The 19848-nt window shown below is 42.8% G+C and overlaps 1 protein-coding gene across 3 annotated transcripts in view; it reads left to right on the forward strand.

The window, feature by feature from the left end:
• The first annotated feature begins 17080 nt into the window (after positions 1 to 17080).
• The window catches only part of Lars2 (leucyl-tRNA synthetase, mitochondrial), a 95749-nt gene continuing 92981 nt past the window's right edge, over positions 17081 to 19848 (forward strand). For 2 of the 3 annotated variants that reach the window (NM_001348168.1, NM_153168.3), the window contains exon 1: positions 17081 to 17261. The gene's annotated coding sequence lies outside the window, so the exon portion shown is untranslated. Of the gene's footprint in view, positions 17594 to 19848 lie in introns of all 3 variants that reach the window. The other variant, NM_001348167.1, reaches the window with a different exon arrangement.

A 19848-nucleotide genomic window follows, 5' to 3' on the forward strand; every position in this document is an offset into this window, starting at 1 on the left:
GACAGCCAGGGCTACACAGAGAAACCCTGTCTCAAAAAAACAAAACAAAACAAACAAACAAACAAACAAACAAGGACTATAAAGGGAAAGCCGCTGAGGCTCACTGTGCAGAGACCACAGCAATGACCTTCAGAGTAGGCAACCAACACCCCTTTCACCTTTTGCTTGTGGAGAGGACAGCTGGTTATGTGGGGGTGATGACTAGGCGACACACTTATAGCTTTTTCAGACACTTAACTCACTTCCATGAAGTAAATTTGTGCAGCAAGCACAAAGAGAGGCAGTCTGGCATTAGTAGGAAAGAACTTAGACTCTGGAGCCACATAACATTGAAACATTTCACAACTGTGTTGCTGTACTGGCTAGTTTTATGTCAACTTGACACAAACTAGAGTCATTTGGAAAGTGAGGACCTCAATTAAGAAAATGACTTCAACAAGACCAACCCGTGGACTGCTGTGATGGTTTAGAGATTAAGAGCACTGACCACTCTTCCAAAGGTCTTGAGTTCAATTCCCAGCAACCACATGGTGGCCCACAACCATCTGTAATGGCATCTGATGCCCTCTTCTGGTGTGTCTGAAGACAGCTATAGTTCACTCATATAAATAAAATAAATAAAACTTAAAAAAAAAAAAAGGCCCATGAGCAAGCTTGCGGTGCATTTTCTTAATAGTGATTGGTGTGGAAGGGCTTAACCCATTGTGGTTGGTTCCACTCTGGGGAAAGTTGTCCTGGGGTATATAAGAAAGCAGGCTAAGTTGGGGCTGGAGAGATGGCTCAGTGGTTTAGAGCATTTGTTGCTCTTTCTTGCAGCAGACCCAGGGTCAATTCCCAGTACTCACATGGTGGCTCAAAGCCATCTGTATCTGCAGTTCCAGAGGAGTAATGCCTTCTTTTGGCTTTTACTGGCACCAGGCATACATGTGGTGCACATATGTACATGCCAGACAAGCATATATATAAAATAAAATAAATATTAAACAAAGTTGAAGGAAGGAAGGAAGGACAGAAGGGAGGAAGAGAGAGGGAGGGACAGAAGGAAGAAGCAGGCTGAGCAAGCCTTGGGGGAACAAGCCAGCAAGCAGCATCTTCTTGGCTTCTGCTTTACTTCCTGCCTCCCGGTTCCTGCCTCCCGGTTCCTGCCTCCCGGTTCCTGCCTCCCGGTTCCTGCCTCCCGGTTCCTGCCTCCCGGTTCCTGCCTCCCGGTTCCTGCCTCCCGGTTCCTGCCTCCCGGTTCCTGCTTTACTTCCTGCCTCCCGGTTCCTGCCTCCCGGTTCCTGCCTCCCGGTTCCTGCCTCCCGGTTCCTGCCTCCCGGTTCCTGCCTCCCGGTTCCTGCCTCCCGGTTCCTGCCTCCCGGTTCCTGCTTTACTTCCTGCCTCCCGGTTCCTGCCTCCCGGTTCCTGCCTCCCGGTTCCTGCCTCCCGGTTCCTGCCTCCCGGTTCCTGCCTCCCGGTTCCTGCCTCCCGGTTCCTGCCTCCCGGTTCCTGCCTCCCGGTTCCTGCTTTACTTCCTGCCTCCCGGTTCCTGCCTCCCGGTTCCTGCCTCCCGGTTCCTGCCTCCCGGTTCCTGCCTCCCGGTTCCTGCCTCCCGGTTCCTGCCTCCCGGTTCCTGCCTCCCGGTTCCTGCCTTGTCTGAGTTCCCTGGCTTGACTTTCTTCAATGATGAAATTGATGTGTAAGTATAAACCAAATAAACCCATTTCCTCTTCAATTTGCTTTTGGTCATGATGTTTTATCATAGCTATAGGAACTCTGTATAAGACAGCATGCTTGAACAATATTCATAGACTCTCAGTGTTCCAGTTTCCTCAAAGTGTCCTGATTTCTGCAAAATGATGGTGGTAACTACACTGTCACCAATCAGATGGCTGATGGTCCACTTATTCTACTAACAAGAAATTATGGCAGGTCTCAGGTATAACAGGAACTGTCTCTACAAGTGTTAGAATCCTCATGCGGGCCTGGGACGAGGAGACTCTTAATCTTGCAAGTGTTAAGTACTTGAGTATTAAGAGCCTAAGCCCTTGGAAGCAGCCAGTGTTACAGCTCTCAGCCTGTTGTCTGAGACCTTGGTCCTATGAGTTGGTATCTCTCTGGAACACTTCTGCTGACCTGTGCCTCTGTGTTCTCTTCTGTAACTCCTCATATCCTTTTACTCTTCTTTAGTCATATCTTCACTCTCTCATATCATCCATTTTTACATCCCTTCTCCATGGCTTGGTTGCTCTTGAAAGGTTCAACTACTCCTTCAGCTAAACCTCCCCTATAATTCAGTGGCTTGCTGTTGAGAGGACTCAGGATATTCACCTCCGTGTTTGAGAGCTGCTGGGAACCCAGTGTGCTGTTCAAGAGTTGGGTACATGGCATGACTGGGGTCACTCAGGTGCGGATGTCCATTTTTGATCAGCCACCAAGCAGGCCTGGTATTGGGCTAGTGGGTAGAACCAGATGGTCTAAGTCCAAGGTGTACCCACAGGATCTTTAGCTGTTGGGCTGATAGCATTTCAATTGAGAGTGTGAATCTGAAGGGTATGTAGGTTTTTCTTTTCTTTTTGCTATCTTTTTGTGCATGTCTATAAGTAACCTCAAAAGAAATATGAATATTATTGTAAATGTAAACTTTTATTCACCAAATGCAATTGTCATCTTGGAGGCTTACTGCTGAATAAGCTCACCCTTTCTCTTTCTGAACTCTGTCTGGCTGACTGATTTAAACTGGCTTCTCTTGGTTTCTGACTGAATTGCTCTGCTTGGCCTCAAACTAACTGGCAATCTGTTCTAATCTTCTCATTCTCTGGCCCATTCTGTCTTTACCTTCCCTGTCTCTGTAAAATTGTCCCAGTAAAACAAAACTCTCCTCTCTCTCTCTCTCTCTCTCTCTCTCTCTCTCTCTCTCTCCCTATCTTTTCTCTCTGTCCTTATGAAAGTTGGGCATATCCTATCTCTGACTCATTCTGTCAAATCTTTCTTTGATTTGTCACTTTGTCTGCCCCTCAGTTAGACATCATTGTTTGGATTAAAGGCGTGTCATTCCAGACAAATCACACAGATCTGAAAGATCTTTGGATGTGATTCCATGCCAGAGTAGCCATGTTGCTGGATTAAATTCTTCTCCATACTATCAATTTTGGAGTCACACATATCTTTAACAAATAGTCACAAATGAAGAATCTGTGATTAGCAGGAATCAATTTCACATTATCTATGCAAAAGAACACATGATGTGATATATTTCTGGGGTACAAGGTGAGTATCTGTCTCAAAAATATAGAACAAAGGCCAGTAAAATGGATTAAAGCTGTTGTTGCCAAATCTGACAACCTGAGTTTGACTTCTAGAACACACATGGTAGAAAGAAAAAACTAACTCCCAAAAGTTGTCCTCTGACAAACACACATAACCCATAGCAGAACACCCCCTGATACAAATACTAAATATAATAGTAATAAAGACTAGAGGCTGTTGGAAGAATTGGGAGAGAGAAAGAACTGGACTGAATCCTAGACTGGAATATTTTAACAGGTACCCAGTGCTGTGAAGGAAAATGGAAGATACTTGAGAGAACAGACAACATGACTTTAATGTGGAAAGATGGGAAAGGGTAGAGTTTATTTCAGTTGAGTATGAGAGAATAGAAGATGATTTTATGAACAGACAACTTAAGATGAGGCTTAAATAAGAGTCCATATTAGCTCCTGTGCATGGGAACACAAGGAGTAATGTGGGTTTCAGGCAGAACTTGATCTCACAAGCCCTTTCATGGCAATCTTAGCAAGTTTCCCATTCTGGTTCTAGGTTGGGGTGGGGAGGAGGGAGGGAGACAGGGAGAAGACCACGCTCCATAATAAGGAAGACAACAGAGACAAGAGACAGAGAGAGAGAGAGAGAGAGAGAGAGACAGAGAGAGAGACAGAGAGAGAGAGAGAGACAGAGACAGAGAGAGAGAGAGAGAGACAGAGAGAGAGAGAGACAGAGAGAGAGAGACAGAGAGAGAGAGAGACAGAGAGAGAGACAGAGACAGAGAGAGAGAGAGACAGAGAGAGAGAGAGAGACAGAGACAGAGAGAGAGAGAGAGAGACAGAGAGAGAGAGAGACAGAGAGAGACAGAGAGAGAGACAGAGAGAGAGAGACAGAGAGAGAGAGACAGAGAGAGAGAGAGACAGAGAGAGAGAGAGACAGAGAGAGAGACAGAGAGAGAGAGAGAGAGACAGAGAGAGAGAGAGAGAGACAGAGAGAGAGAGAGACAGAGAGAGAGACAGAGAGAGAGAGAGACAGAGACAGAGAGAGAGAGAGACAGAGAGAGAGAGACAGAGAGAGAGAGAGAGAGAGAGAGAGACAGAGAGAGAGAGAGGCAGAGAGAGAGAGAGAGTAAGAGGCAGGAATACCCAGGTAAGAAAGGAACTGAGAGGGCTGGGTGGAGACTGTCTAGAGGAGTCTGTCCAGTTATCACTGTGTGCCTAACCCCTGCCACAAAACCTGGATGCTATGGTATTCATGGAACTGTTTGAATGAATATCACAGCAGAGTCGAAAGGATGGTACAAAGTGAGGTGATATGGGTGGGAAGAGTAAAGTGATCAAATATCTTAAAAAGAAACACTGGAAGAAAAAGAGACTCCCCCCATTTCTATTGTGTGGAGGCCTCTTATGATAAGGAAAAGGTGGTAATTCTATGAATTTTGAAAAAGGACTGACCCTTGAGTCAAAAGAACCTTGGCTCTGGTTTAAGCCTCTCAGTGGGTGAGTCATGAATTTTAACAGTGCTGATCAAAGCACCTCAAAGAACTCTACTCCTTTTTCTGAGAAAATCTGATAAGCATGCCAGATGCTCCACGGTTACCCTCAAAACATGTCTTGACCTCTTTGTGGTCTATGCTTAGTGAGAATTCCTTTGACTTTTCCTGACCTATGTTTCCAGCTGTCAGCATTCTTTTCTAATCCATAAACCTGTACAGTGCCTCTCCTAAACTCCACGATAATCTAATTTTCTAAAGAAAACTTCCTTGGATGAAAATTACTATACCAGGGACTGGAAAGATGACCTGAATTTGAGCTTCAAAACCCATATAAAGGTAGAAGGAGTGAACCAATTCTATAAAGTTTTCCCCACAGGAGTGCCATGGAACAAGACCTCTCCTCCCAATATCATGCACACCAAAGACAATGGAGACAACCTGAAGCCCAGTCAGTCTTCCCTCCTAGTGAGGAAAAGACCTGTTTACTATGTGAGCTGATGTCCCCAGAAGCCCATCACCAGGGCTCCCTCCATATTTAGTGATGAGAGAAAGAGGAGCACTGTGGCAATAATATACCACTCCCCTGAGGATGGATCCCCCATTATTCTATTAAAAAATTGCCCCATGGCTCCCCCCCAGTGTTAGGAACTATATGCTATTCAGCTCTAAAAGAAGCCAATAGGCCCTTTAATCTTTTTTCAGGCAATGTATATGCTATTAATTTGCTTTTTTTTGATTATCAAATCCTGTGAGGAGCGGGTGTGGCGGCAGTCCCAAAGGCGCCAGGGACTGCAGCTAAGTCATATGACTTGCACCTGACTTCCTCATATAAGACACAAACATTTTGAGTGCTGCGCAGGTGTACCAGGATACAGATGAATCCAATTTGGTGGAGATTTGCCCCTGCTGCCCTGATTAGCTGAAGCCTCGTGACTGGTGAGGTGGCGTGGCCTGCGGTGCGTGGATGAGAGAGAGTATAAAAGGAGTGAGAGGCCCAGGGTTCGGGGGAGATATAAACAAGAAGAATCAGGACTGAATAAACTGCTGTTAGAAGGACTGGTGGTCGCATCGTTCTTGCTGGTCGAGAGCAGGCGCGACAAAATCCTTTGTCAAATTAGATGTCAATCTACTTTTCTCTCTGCTCTTATAAACTCTGCTAATTAAGGTCAAAGTCCACCATGAGCAGATAGCCTCTAGGCTATATGAGAGACTCCCTTCATTAGTGGGAGTTCTCCTTCTCTGACCTTGTCTGGGTAATTCTAAGCCCCACACAAGCCTCTTACCTGAGGAATGTAATGAAGCCTAAATTAGACTACAAGATCAATTTCCTTTCTTTTGATAAAACCTGTTCAGCCAGTACCTGAGATTCCTGAATGCTTCCCCATGCTAATGAAGCACTCCAGGTACCCTAAGCCCCCAGCCTATGACCTTTGTCCATCCTGCATGTCCCTACTCTCAGTCCTCCAACACTTTATAAGTCTTGAATCACCCTAAGTAAATTTGATCTGCCTCCTGATAGCTGGTTCTGATGTGGTCATTCACCATTTGATCTCACAGGGCTTCCAAACCCCTGCTGGACATCTCTGCTCCTTTTGTCCTTGTGGGCTAAATAGGCCAAAGATCCACGAGTGTAGGGAGACCCACAATTCTATAGGTTTCCACCCTTTTACAGGGGCCAATCAGGTTCTGGTTCAATACTGTTCCCAGCATAGAGGCTGGTGACTATGATTCCCCTTTATTAAAACAAAAAGGGGGTGATGTGGATCCAGAAAGCCATATGACATGGGAGGAGGGGCATGGTATCTGGAGCAAGAGTGAGGTTGAAATGTGTCCAAACTCAAAAATCTCATCCTGATACAAACAGGACAGAGTAGGGCTGCTTCCTCTGTGCTCCTGGAAGACTCTAGTGAGCCTTAGCTTACGGGGGACACCCCTGAGTGAATCCCATAGAGCCGGAATCGATGCAGAAAGCAAGAGGAATTTATTGTTCCAGTGCACTGGGGTCATCCCAGATCCGAAGGAGAGGCAGAGACCCCCAGCGGCCTGTTCATCGGGTTTTTATATGGTTTCCAGGGGCAGAAAAGAGCATCAGCAACTAGGCACAATATGATTGGTGGAACGGTGCTGTCTTTGAGGTGGTCATGTAGGCTGGTGGTCAGGTTTCAGGTTAAGCATTCTCTGTCCTTATAAGGACAAATTTAGCTAGCACCTAGAATTCTTCTTCATGCAAATGAAACATTCCTAGCATCTGGGCCTCAGTCAATGATATACATTCACCCTAAAAGCCCCTACCCACTCCCCAAGGTTTATATAGCTCTCATTTTCCCCAATATAGAGAGCTGTTTTGCTGAAAACCATCTACAGTAAAAGCTGTTTTTCTCTCACTCACACCAACTGTATACTGCCTAATCCACCCACACACCTGAGCTTCATTCCTTCCAGTCCAGCCAGGTATGCAGTGATTCCTGGATACTCTGAGGGGTAAAGCAGATCCCTCCAAAAGCCATACCTACTTAAAATATTCTATGAGTGTGACTAAATGACTATGGGGAGCTAGAATATATAGGTTGGGAGACAAATTATCCTGGGCCGCCTAAGCCCCTGAAATAGCCATTGACTGCTGATGTTTATGTGTGACCTAACATCCTTGTGACTTTCAGGCCAAATCCTTTGGGAATGTACAAACAGGCCCCTCACTACCAAAGTCCAGTTGTCAGCTATTGCAGGGCTCTCAGGCTCCTGCTTGGGGTTTATAATAAAGACACAAAGATATTTGTGTAATATAAGGCTGTTGCTTGTTTTCTGGTGCAGTCCCTCAGCTAGCCCTTAATGTAACCTGCAATTGAGTCTCTCCACGTGGTTCTCACTCACTGCTCTACCTCCCTGTCTTGCTCTGTTCTCCCTTCTGTCTCCTGTGTCTGTCTTCTGCCCCAGCTCCAGTTGTCAGCTCTTTATTATGCAAAATGTCACACTCCTTACTCATCCAGTTGGATTTGGGGCCTATCCAACCTACTCCATGGCAACTTGCCTTTCTTTTGGGGCAGGTGAGGAAGTGACAAACATTTACATAGCCTGGTGCAGCTGGCCCAACAATTAACAATTGATAATACAGGGACAAGTCTTACTATATGTGCAGGGGTATATTATCCTAGTCGTCAGATAACATCTGAGGCCTATAGCAGATTTCCGAATTTTACTGTAACCCACTCTCCTGATGTTTCTTCTGATGTGTTTCAAAATTGTCTTGATGTTAGTGTGCAGGCAGTTCCACCGACCTGCTCTCTGCTTATATCAAGACCTGCTGCAGCTGCCAGGTGTGCTAGGTGTGGGCATTGAATAAAAAAAACTGCACACTACCTCAGCTCTCTCTCTCTCTCTCTCTCTCTCTCTCTCTCTCTCTCTCTCTCTGTTTTCTGTGTGCTCTTCCCCCTTTCTCCCTCTGCTCTCATGACTCTCTGTTCCCTGTCTGTCTGTCAACATGTCCACTTATCCTGCCTCTATCCTTCCCCCAGGTCCTCACTCCTCTACCCTTCCCCAGTAAATGACTTTAAAACTAGATCTGTTGCCTGACATAATTTCTCAGTGGTATACCTTGGCATGGCTCCACCAAAGGTACCTCCACTTGCTGCGTTATCTTTCATGACACTTGGTTTATCACTTTCCTTGTTCTGTTGCTATAGAAACTTCATAATTGTTACTGTGTTGGAATGCGATTTTGAGGATAACCTGAATCTGTGTTCTTTGGCGTGACCATTCATATTTGGCTCCAGAATAAACCATTCTTATTCCCTTTGAGACAACTATCTCACAATTCCGTCTATGTATCTTCTGGCTGTTGTCCCATGGATTTCTGTACACTCTCCTCAGGCCTGGTGGGGAGAAATTAGTAGCAACCTGCTTCTGGCCAAGCAGTAAATCTAGTTCCCTTATTAATTTTCATTTCCTAATTTTCATGGAATGCAGGGAAATGAGATACTGTGTTGAATCAAGATTTTGATAACAAGCAGAACAGGAAAGGGGTTGGTTTGTAGACCTAGACAAAAGAGGAGAGAAACAAGAACAAAAGGAAGTTAGTCATTTCCAAACTTTTTTCCTTGCAAGGCAGGAGCAGGAGTCAGAACAGCACAAGGAAATAATGGATTAGTTAACACTGGGATATTCCAGGTTGCTTCTTTTGTGTGAAGGTTAACAGACGGAAGGGACTTTATTATCAGCTCATTTTCCCTGGGTCTGTTGGGAAAGCTGCTAATTCTCTCTCTAATCCTGAGCTCTCAGGTCAACTCTTCCTTCAGTTTGGTGACACAGAACTTTGACGTGAATGACTCCACCTGGCCTGGGACTGTCGGAACCAACATCAAGGCTTAGAGAAGACTAATGGCTTTCTCTAGTTTTTGTTTGGCCATGGGGAATCATTTCCTATGGAGGCTGGAGAGGGAAGCTCTTTTGTTTTCTAATTTTTGATAAATATGCATATGCATACAGTTTACCATTTCAACCATGGGAGAAAAGCAAAGACTTTATCCCAGACATCTTTTTACTTTTTATTCTGAGATAGGGGCTCATTAAGTTGTCAGGCAGCCTTGAATGTGTTGTCCTCCTGCCTCAGCTTCCCAAGTATTTGGAATTCCTGACACGTACCACCACTCCCGACTTAGTAATCCTCCTGCCTCAGTGTCAGATGTATTTAAAATACAAGCATATATTATAGTGCCAGACTTCCTTTTCAAAAGAAGGAAGAGCAGGAGGAGGAGGAGGAGGAAGAGGAAGAGGAGGAGGAAGAGGAGGAGGAGGAGGAAGAGGAAGAGAAAGAAGAGGAGGAAGAGGAGGAGGGGGAGGAAAGAAAAAGAAGAAAAGATATAACACACTCTACACTGCACGCAACTTGTCTCTTTTATTTAATGATGCATCTCGGCAGCATGATCTTTAAAAGTGAAAGGATTTACTTTCATGCTACTGTCTTTGATGTAAAAATAGTTACTTTTCAGAAAAGCAAATGACTTTTAGGAAAATTCCACTTGAAATAATCTTCTAAAAATGTCAATGTTAACTTTACCAAATAAGAGGACAGAGAGATTTTGAACCAGAATAAGGATGGAGGTTATATGTCCATGTATGTGGGGAAAGGCACTCTGGTGGTTACATATGGATGCACATTAAGAGAGATGGGTTCAAGGTAGGCTGCCTAGAGACCTCCTCCTCTCTCATTTTGTTCCCCCAGAGCCAATCCCCTAGTCTTCTCCCTAGCACTGCAGCAGACCACTAACTGCAGCCTTCTCTCATCCTTGCCCACATCTCCTGTGGATCCCACAAACCATTCTCTCCCAACCTTTATCCTGTTACTTGTTGCTTTGTTCCAGACTTCAACTCCAGAAGGCACCCCCTGCTAACCCAAGGGCCTCTCCTTTCAAAACAACAAGTAGGTTGAAGGCAGACCCACACCTCTCCTTCTGCTCCCAGGATCCAGTCGTCTTAGTTTCATCCCCAGCTCTGCAGCTAGAATGTTGCTGTGGTCTCTCCTTCCTCTCTGACCCCATCCCCATAGGATCACAAAGACCTTTTCTTCCACACTTCCTTTCACCAACTTATCTCAGTACCCCAGCCTCCAGCACCAACGTTTCCTGTGCCAACCAGCTGAACAAGCCAGGAAAACAGACAATACTTAGCCACCACACTCTCCAAAATCCAGAGAGGAAACAGAAACCAAGGAACAAAACACTCACCCAACAAAGACAGATCGTAAGGCAGCACCTAGACCTATAATCATCCCAAACCCAGACTCCTAGACACTAGCATAAAAAAAAAAAAATCAAAACCACCCAGGGCAATATGTCTCTACTAGAGCCCAGCTATCCTACCACAGCAGGCTCTGAATACTCCAACATAGCTGAAGCACAAGAAAAAGACCCTAAAACAGCCTTTATGAGTATGATAGAGGTCTTTAAAGAGGAAATGAATAAATCCCTTAAAGAAATACAGGAAAACACAATTAAACAGTAAAAGGAAATAAAACTGTTCAAAATCTAAAATTGGAAATAGAATCAATAAAGACAACCCAAACTGAGAGAAATCTGGAAAAAAATATTTAGGAATTTGAACAGGAACCACAGAAGCAAGCTTCACCAACAGAATACAAGAGATAGAAGAGAGAATCTCATGCATTGAAGATACATTTGAAGAAATGGATACATCAATCAAATTAAGTGTAAAATCTGAAAAGACCCCCGACAAAAAACCTCCAGGAAATCTGGGACACCATGAGAAGACCAAACCTAGGAATAATAGCTATAGAGGAAGGAGAAGAAACCCAACTCAAAGGCCCAGAAAATGAAACTGGGCGGTGGTGGCACACGCCTTTAATCCCAGCACTTGGGAGGCAGAGGCAGGTGGATTTCTGAGTTTGAGGCCAGCCTGGTCTACAGAGTGAGATCCAGGACAGCCAGGGCTACACAGAGAAAGCCTGTCTCGAACCCCCCACCCTAAAAGAAGGCCCAGAAAATGTTTTCAACAAAATCATAGAAGAAAAATTTTCTAATCTAAAGGAGTTACCTATAAAGATATGAGAAGCATACAGAGCACCAAATAGATTGGACCAGAAAAGAAAGTCTCCTCAGCACACAATAAGCAAAGCACATATAGAACAAAGAAAGAATATTGCAAACTGCAAGGGGAAAACCCCATCATATAAAGCAGGTTTATTAGAATTACACCTTACTTCTCAATGGATACTCTAAAAGCCAGAAAGGCTTGGACAGATGTGCTGCAGACTCTAAGAGATCACACCAGACTACTACACCCAGCAAAACTTTCAATTACCATAGATGGAGAAAATAAGATAGCTCATAATAAAGTCAAATTTAAACAAGATCTGTCTACAAATCCAGCCCTACAGAAGGTGCTAGAAGGAAAACTCAAATCCTAAGTAGGTTAATTATACCCATGAAATAATCTCACAGTAGCAAAAATCAAAAGAAGACACACACTAAAAAACAGCCACCACCACAAAAATAACAGAATTCAATAGTCATTGTTCATTGCTATCTCTCAATATCAATGACCTCAATTCTCCTGTAAAATGATACAGACTAGCAAAATAGATGTTAAAATAAGATCCATCCTCTGCTGCATTAAAAAATATACTTCAAGATCAAAGATAGACGTTGCCTCAGAGTAAAGAGTAGATAAAAATTTTCCAAGTAAATGGACTTAAGAAGCAAGCTGATGTAGCTATTTTAATAGCTAACAAAACAGACTTCAAACCAAAACTAATCAAAAGATACAGGGAAGGGTACTATATACTTACAAAAGGAAAAATCTACTAAGATAACATTTCAATTCTTAACATTTATCCCCCAAACACAAGAGTACCCCAGGATGTAAAAGAAATACTACTACAGCTTAAATCACATATTGACCCTTACACAATCATAGTAAGAAACTTCAATACCCTATTCTCACCAATGAACAGGTCTTCCAGGCTAAAACCAAACGGAGAAATACTGGACCTAACAGTTATTTACAGAACTTTTCACTCAAACACTCAGCATCTCATGGAACATTCTATAAAACTGACCACATTTCAGACACAAAGCAAGTTTCAACAGATACAAGAAAATTAAAACAACTCCCTGCATTTTATCAGACCACCATGAATTAAAGCTGGATATCATCAACAGCAGAAACAACAGAAAGCTTAAAAACTTGTGAAACTGGACAACTCTCTACTGAATGAAAAGTGGGTCAAGACAGAACTAAAGAAACTAAAGACTTTCTAGAATTCGGTGAAAATGAAGGCACAAAATACACAAATTTATGGGACACAATGAAAGCAGTGTTAAAAGGGACGTTCATAGCACTAAGTGCCTACATAAAAAGGTTGGAGAGATCTCATACTAGCAACTTAACAGCACACCCAAAAGAGTAAATGGAAAGAACTGAGGGCTGAAATGAATAAAATAGAAACAAAGGGAACAGTACAAAGAATCAATGAAAGGAAGAGTTGGTTCTTTGAGAAAATCAACAAGGATAGACAAATCCTTATCCTAACTAACTACAAAACAGAAAAAAGAATATCCTAATTAATAAAATCAGAAATGAAAAGGGGACATAAAAACAGACACAGAGGAGATGCAGAGAATTATATCTAATTTAAAAACCTGTACTATACCAAATTGGAAAATATAAAAGAAGTGGATACTTTTCTTGATAGGTACCACTTACCTAAGTTAAAGCAAGATCCAATAAACAATTTAAATAGACCTATAACTCTAGTGAAGCAGACATTAAAAGGCTTGCAGCCAAAAGAGGTCCAGGGCCAGATGGTTTTAGTGCATAATTATACCAGACTTTCAAAGAAGATTTAATGCCAATGCTCCTTAAATTATTCCACAAAATAGAAACAGAAGAACATTGACAACTTCATTTTATGAAGTCACAGTTATCCTGATATCCAAATGACACATAGTCAACAAAGAAAGAGACTTACAGACCAATCTTCCTTATGAACATAGATGCAAAAATACTTAATAAAATACTTGCAAACTGAATCCAGGAACACATCAAAAACATCATCCACCATTATCAAGTAGGCTTTGTCTTAAAGATGATTGGATGGTTCAACAAACAAAAATCAGTAAATGTAATCTACCATATAAACAAAGAAAAAAACCCCACATGATCATCTCATTAGATGCAGAAAAGGCCTTTGATTGAATTTAATACCCCTTTATGTTAAGAGTCTTGGAGATATCAGGGATACAAGGGACATACTTAAACATAATTAAGGCAATGTATAGCAAGCTGATAGCCAACAGCAAATGAAATGGAGAGATACTCAATGCAATTCCACTAAAAGCAGAAACAAGACAAGGCTGTCCACCCTCTCCAGATCTTTTTAATACAGCAGTCAAAATTTTAACTAGAGCAATAAAACAACTGCAAGAGATTAAGGGGATGCAATTTGGAAAGGAACAAGTCTAAGCATCATTATTTGCAGATACTTTTTCCCCCAAAGTATACATAAGTGACCCTAAAAAATTCAGTAGGAAACTCCCTACAGCTGATAAACACTTTCAGCAAAGTAGCTGGAAACAAGATTAACCTAAAAATAGTCAGTAGTTCTTCCATATATATATGATAAATGAATTGGAAAAGAAATCAGGGAAGCAATATCTCTCACAATAGCCTCAAATAATATAAAATACCTTGGGGTAACTCTAACTAAGCAAATAAAAGATTTGTATGATAAAAACTTCCAATTCTTTGGAGAAAGAAATTGAAGATGATAGCAGAAGATGGAAAGATCTCGAATGCTCAAGGATTGGTAGGATTAACATAGTAAAAATGGCCATCCTACCAAAAGCAATCTATAGATTCAATGTAATCCCTATCAAATTCCAACTCAATTCTTTACAGACATTGGAAGGACAATTCTCAAATCCATATAGAAAAACAAACAAACAAACAAAAATAATCCTAGGATAGCTAAGACAATCTTGAACAATAAAAGAACTGCTGGATGCCCCACCATTCTCAATTTCAAAGCATATAAACAGATGTGTTGATCAATGGAATCAAATTGCAGATCCAGACATAAATTCATACACTTATGGACACCTGGTTTTTTGATAAAGAAGCCAGAAATACACAGTGGAAAAAAGACAGCATCTTCAACAAATGGTGCTAGTTAAACTGGATATCTGCATGTAGAAGAATGCAAATATAACCATATGTATCACTCTGTATAAAACTCAAGTCCAAGTGGATCAAAGATCTCAGCATAATACCAGATACATTGAACCTGATAGGGAAGACAGTGGGGAATAGCCTTGAATGCCTTGGTGTAATAGATGGCTTTCTGAACAGAGCACCAATAATGCAGTCACTAGATCAACAATTAATAAATTGGACCTCATGAAACTGAAAAGCTTCTGTGAAACAAAGGAGACTGTAGCCACCAGCGACCACAGGTTCCCGGGTTCCTGAAAGGAAACATGGGGTTTTGGATGGGAAAGGCTGCGAGAGAAATAACGAGCCAAGACAAAGTTCTGATCAAGGCCAATGTTTACTTAAGAGTCTGAGCTTATAAAGGGGGGGACCCATCCCCTACCACGCCAGGATCTTGTTGCTTTGTCAGGATAGTGTCAGGAGAACAGGTTCAGCCTCTCAGCTGAGGAAACCACAGACGTGGCAGTCAAAAGACTTTACCCAGGTCAGAAGACTCCACCCTAGGTGGACTAGCACTGTGGCAAGCCAGGTCTGAGCAGCCTGCTCAAGGCTGGGAGGAGGGCACAGAATTGGAAAAGATTTTTACCAACTCCACATATGATAGAGGACTAATATCCAAAATACATAAAGGGCCCAAGAAACTAGATATCAAAAAACAAACAAACAAACAAACAACAAACAAAAAAACCAGAAAAACAATAAAAGAAAAACAAAAACAAAAAAACCCAACAATTCAATTCAAGAATGAGGTACAGATCTAAACAGAGAGTTCTCAATAGAGTAGTCTAAAATGGCTGAGAAACTCTTAAGGAAATGCTAAATCAAAACTACTTCCTTCTTATACCTGTCTGAACGGCTAAGATCAATAACACAAGTGACAGTTCATGTTGGCCAGAATGTGGAACAAGGGAACCCTCTTCCATCATGGGAGTGCAAACCTGTATAGCTACTATGGAAATCAATATATTGATTTCTCAGAAAATTGGGAATCCATCTACCTCAAGACCCAGCGTACCACTCTTGGGCTTATACCCAAAGCATGTTCTATCCTACCTCAAGGATACTTGCTCAACCATGTTCATTGTTGTTTTTTTCATAGTAGCCAGAAACTGGAAACAATCCATATGTCCCTCAATAGAAGGATGGATAAAGAAAATGTGGTGCATTTTCACAATGGAGTATTTGCTGTAAAAAAAAAAAAAAAAAAAAAAAAAGTGACATCATGAAATTTGCAAGCAAATGGATGGATCTAGAAAAAAAAAAAAAAACCCCAAGTGATGTAACCCAGAATCTGAAAGATAAATATGGTATGTATTTACTTATAAGGGGATTTTAGGATTTTAGCCATTAAGTAAATGATAATCAAGCTACAATCTAGAAACAGAGAGGTTATGTAAAGAGGAGGGGTCTTGGGAGACATAGGAACCGACCTGGGAAGGTAGATTAGATTTTATGGGAGGATTGGGGGGGTGGGTGAGGATGGGAGGGGGTTGTGTGGGGGGAAAGAGTATGGGGAGAGTCAGCTGAAATTGAAGGAGGGCACTTCTGGGGGTGGGGGATGGGAAGCCAGTGCAGTGGAAACCTAGTGTGAACTGTATCAGGGCAATGGTGGCACAGAATTGGTTTCCAGGTGAGGTTTGATGCTGGTCTAGAACAACCTGGTGTTTTGAGCTTTAAATGATCAGGAGACTGTTTTTGTTGTCGTCGTTGAAGTCTTGGAAATGGACAAAAGCTTCCTATGTTTCCTGGGTGGCACACAGAATGAAGTTTTATTCTGTAGGAGTGTACACCCCTGCTGGTCTCCTTATGGACTGCATTGACCCATGTAAGGACAGAAACTAAGATGGAGATTATACATACAGTGACGGGATGGATTGTCTGTGAAGCTACAATTGATTTTAGCCCTGTAGGAAGAGATGGCACTCAGACATTGTTTCCCCCCTCCCCCCCCACCCCCCCGCTATTACTGGATAGCAACCATTTTGCACTATTTGCAAATCTCAGTACACTTCTCACATGTGGCCTTAAAAAGATTCTTCCTTTAAAAGATAGAGTGTAATTACACCATTGTTCCTTTGCAATTCCTTGATTTATTACAAGGCAAGAAGCTCTTGCTCCATGCAGTGCGTGCTGGGCGATGGGGCACATTAACCCCATAAGGAAGGAGGTCAGACAGCTTGTTTTCCTGTCAGTACATTTTGTTCCCCGCTCTACTCCGGGCTAGGTAATTCTCCTCCTGGGGCTAGAAGATCACCTGATATGATGGATGAAAAGTGCTTCAATCCTCACCAGGCCCATAATGGATCAAAAAGTCAGACAAGCCAGCCCAGTAGCAGCTTCTGTGACGCTGAGATTCAAACCCTGGCCTTGAACCACCCCAGAGCTCTTTTAACCACCTGTCACTTCATCCTTTAGCATCTCCCTCGTTTCTGTTCTAATTGTAAGACCGGGACAATCCGGTAAGCAGAATTTGTACCGATAGCAGGCGTAGAGGGCGAGGCCTGGGCGGGGTCAGCCCTGGGCGAGCAGCTTGGGGGCGGAGTCAGCGCTGTCTCTCCCGCATCTCGCCTTTCCCTCTTGGCTCCGCCTCTCCTGTCTGTGTCCGCGGCCTCCCCTTTCGATAAAGTTGTTGTTTTGCCAACATGGCGGCGCCCAGAGTGACTGGCTGGGTCTTGCTCGTGTAATGCTTGGGGAACGAGGCAGAAGGTAGCAGCTGGCCAGACAGAGCCTGAGCGCAGAAAGCCCCGCCTGGGGCTCAGGAAGACGAGAGACAAGCCCCGCTTAGCCCCCGGAGCTGAAGGTGCGGACAGGCTCGGGAGTCCCGGGACCTTGGAGTTTGACAAAATGGGAAAAGCTCCGAGATTCTAGTCTATAGGCTCTTTCAGCCATGGACCCTGTTGACAGCTCCGGACTCTTGCTCGGAGAACGCACATCTTCACATGGCTTTGTATTCGAATTCTCCTCTACTACTCACCTCCCCCCGGGTGCCTGGATCTTCTCTTCGGGGTTGGGGGTTTGGACCCAGAAAAGGACCATCAGTACTACATCTTTGGGGGACCCACAGTATTAATTAGGACCCGCAGGTCTTCACAAGTCGCCTGGATCTTAACAGGCTCACAGCTTACAGAGAAGGTGGAGTTCCAGATACGAAATAACTTGCCTGAGATCCTGCAGGAAATTAGAAGTAGCGTGTGTGTGTGTGTGTGTGTTTAACATTAGTATTTTACAAGACATGTCTGCTGACATTTGTGTTTTTAGAAGACATGTTTGTTGGGGTGAGGTGTGTGTTAACTTACTCGTTTTGTTTGTATCCACACCAACCTCTGCTAAAATGGCTGCTTTTGATGCCAGGAAGAGGCAATGCCTATTAAGACTTCAGTAGACAGGTACTTGAAATGGCCCAGAGCTGTGCCTAGTAAGTAAAAAAAGAACAGAAGATGGTTGAAATCTAAAAGTTCTGTAAATTCATAGGCATGAGCACAGACAATTTGTTCTTAGTCTCTTCCCCTAGTGGAGAGTCTGAGGGTGATCTTGGACCTATGCCTAAGGGTTTGGGGTTTATTTTTATTTTTTATTTTGCATTGCTCAGGATGGAACCAATGGCCTCAAACAGTGTCAGGGAATTACTCTACCACTAAGCTATATCTCCAGCCCCCACATTTACAGTATTTACTTGTTTTATTTTGTTTTTGGTGCTGGGTATTGAACTGATGTGCTGAGCATCTGTTTTATATATCTAGTCTTTGGATTTTCTTAACAAATCTGCTTTTGTTTTAAGACTTGTTTTTAATTGTGTGTGTGTGTGAGTGTGGGTGCCCATATAGGCCAGAGGCATCAGATCTTCCTGAAGCTGGAATCATAGGCATTGTGAGTCACCCACTGTGAGTGCTGGGGACCAAACGGGGATCCTGTACAAGAGCGGTGTGCTCTCTTAACTGCTGTGCCATCTTTCCTGCCTCTTCTTTATTTGTTTGTTTAAAGACAGAGTCTCGCTGTATAGCCCAGGCTTCCCTACAGCTCATGGTAGCCCAGGTTGTACTGGAACTCTTGACAGTCCTCCTACCTCAGCCTCTCAAGCTACTGGCATTCCAGGTGTGAGACATCACAGTTTCTTAACTCCTCTGGCATACATACATTGCCAAATTGCTTCAGAGGTGTTCTTAATTTGCATCTACCAATAGTGTATACACATAATTGTTTTCATTAAAACTATAAGCAAGATATTTAATTGTATTTATTTCTTTGATTAGTTGTAAAGTTGATTTTTTTTTCATGTTTCTTAGCTTTTGTCCTCTGTCTTATCCCTCACTTGGGGCACCAATCCCCCTTTTCTGGTGCTGTGGATTGAATCCAGAGTTTTAGACTTGCAAAGCAAGTGTTCTACCACTGCGATATACTTCCATGCTTATATCTTTGCCTATTTTAAACATGTTTTTGGGGTTCTTTCCTCATATGTGAACTCTTTATGGAGTTGTATAACCTTTTGTCATTGTAGTTTGGAACAAATACTTTTCTTCAGCAAATTGTTTACTCTTTAGCAATTTGTTCAAACTTTTTCTTTCTTTTCTTTAAGACAGGATCTCACTGTGTACCTGTGTAACTCAGGCTGGCCTTGGACTTAAGATCCTCTTGTCACAGCCTCCTTAGTGCTGTGATTACCAACATGTTTCACCCCACCAACTTACACATTTTTGGTATATAGATATTTCATGGTTTTGGAGTAAGACCGATTAATTGTGGTACTTTAAAAAATTCCTATTAACTAAGTTTGATGGTTTGTGGTGCCTGTAAGCCTAACATTTGGAAGGCAGAAGCAGGGATATCAGGAGTTCAAGGTCATCTTTGTCTGCAATGCTAGTTCAAAGACAGCCTGAGCTAGATGAAACCCTGTCTCAAATTCCCACATCCCTTCAAAACAGTGGGATTTATGCCAGTTTATGGCTTGCGTTGGAGCCCTAATTTAAATTTTTCTCAAATACATTGAGCAATCAATCATTTTCAGAGTTGTGGTGGTGCACATGTAATCCCATGAGGAGGCTGAGGCAAAAGAACAAAATTAGAGGCTAGCCTGGGCTATATAGTGATATTCTGTTATTTTTGTTTTCATTTGGATGTACATATGTGTATACATAAGTACACACATTGGAGCCCAAAGGTCAATGTTTGACGTTTAAAAATTATATTTATTTAATTAATTCTTTTATGTGTCTTTTTGTATGTGCCTGAGTTCATGTCTGTGTATCATATGTGTGCAGAAACCCTTGGAGGTCAGGAGACATCAGATCCCTTAAATTGGAGGTATAGATTGTTTGAGCTGCCCTGGGAGTGCTCTGTAGGAGCTGTAGTACTCTTGTAAAATAAGCCATCTTTCCAGCTCCCCAGTGTTA

Source organism: Mus musculus, chromosome 9 (genome assembly GCF_000001635.26).
Source record: "Mus musculus strain C57BL/6J chromosome 9, GRCm38.p6 C57BL/6J".
Taxonomy (NCBI): Eukaryota; Metazoa; Chordata; class Mammalia; order Rodentia; family Muridae; genus Mus; species Mus musculus.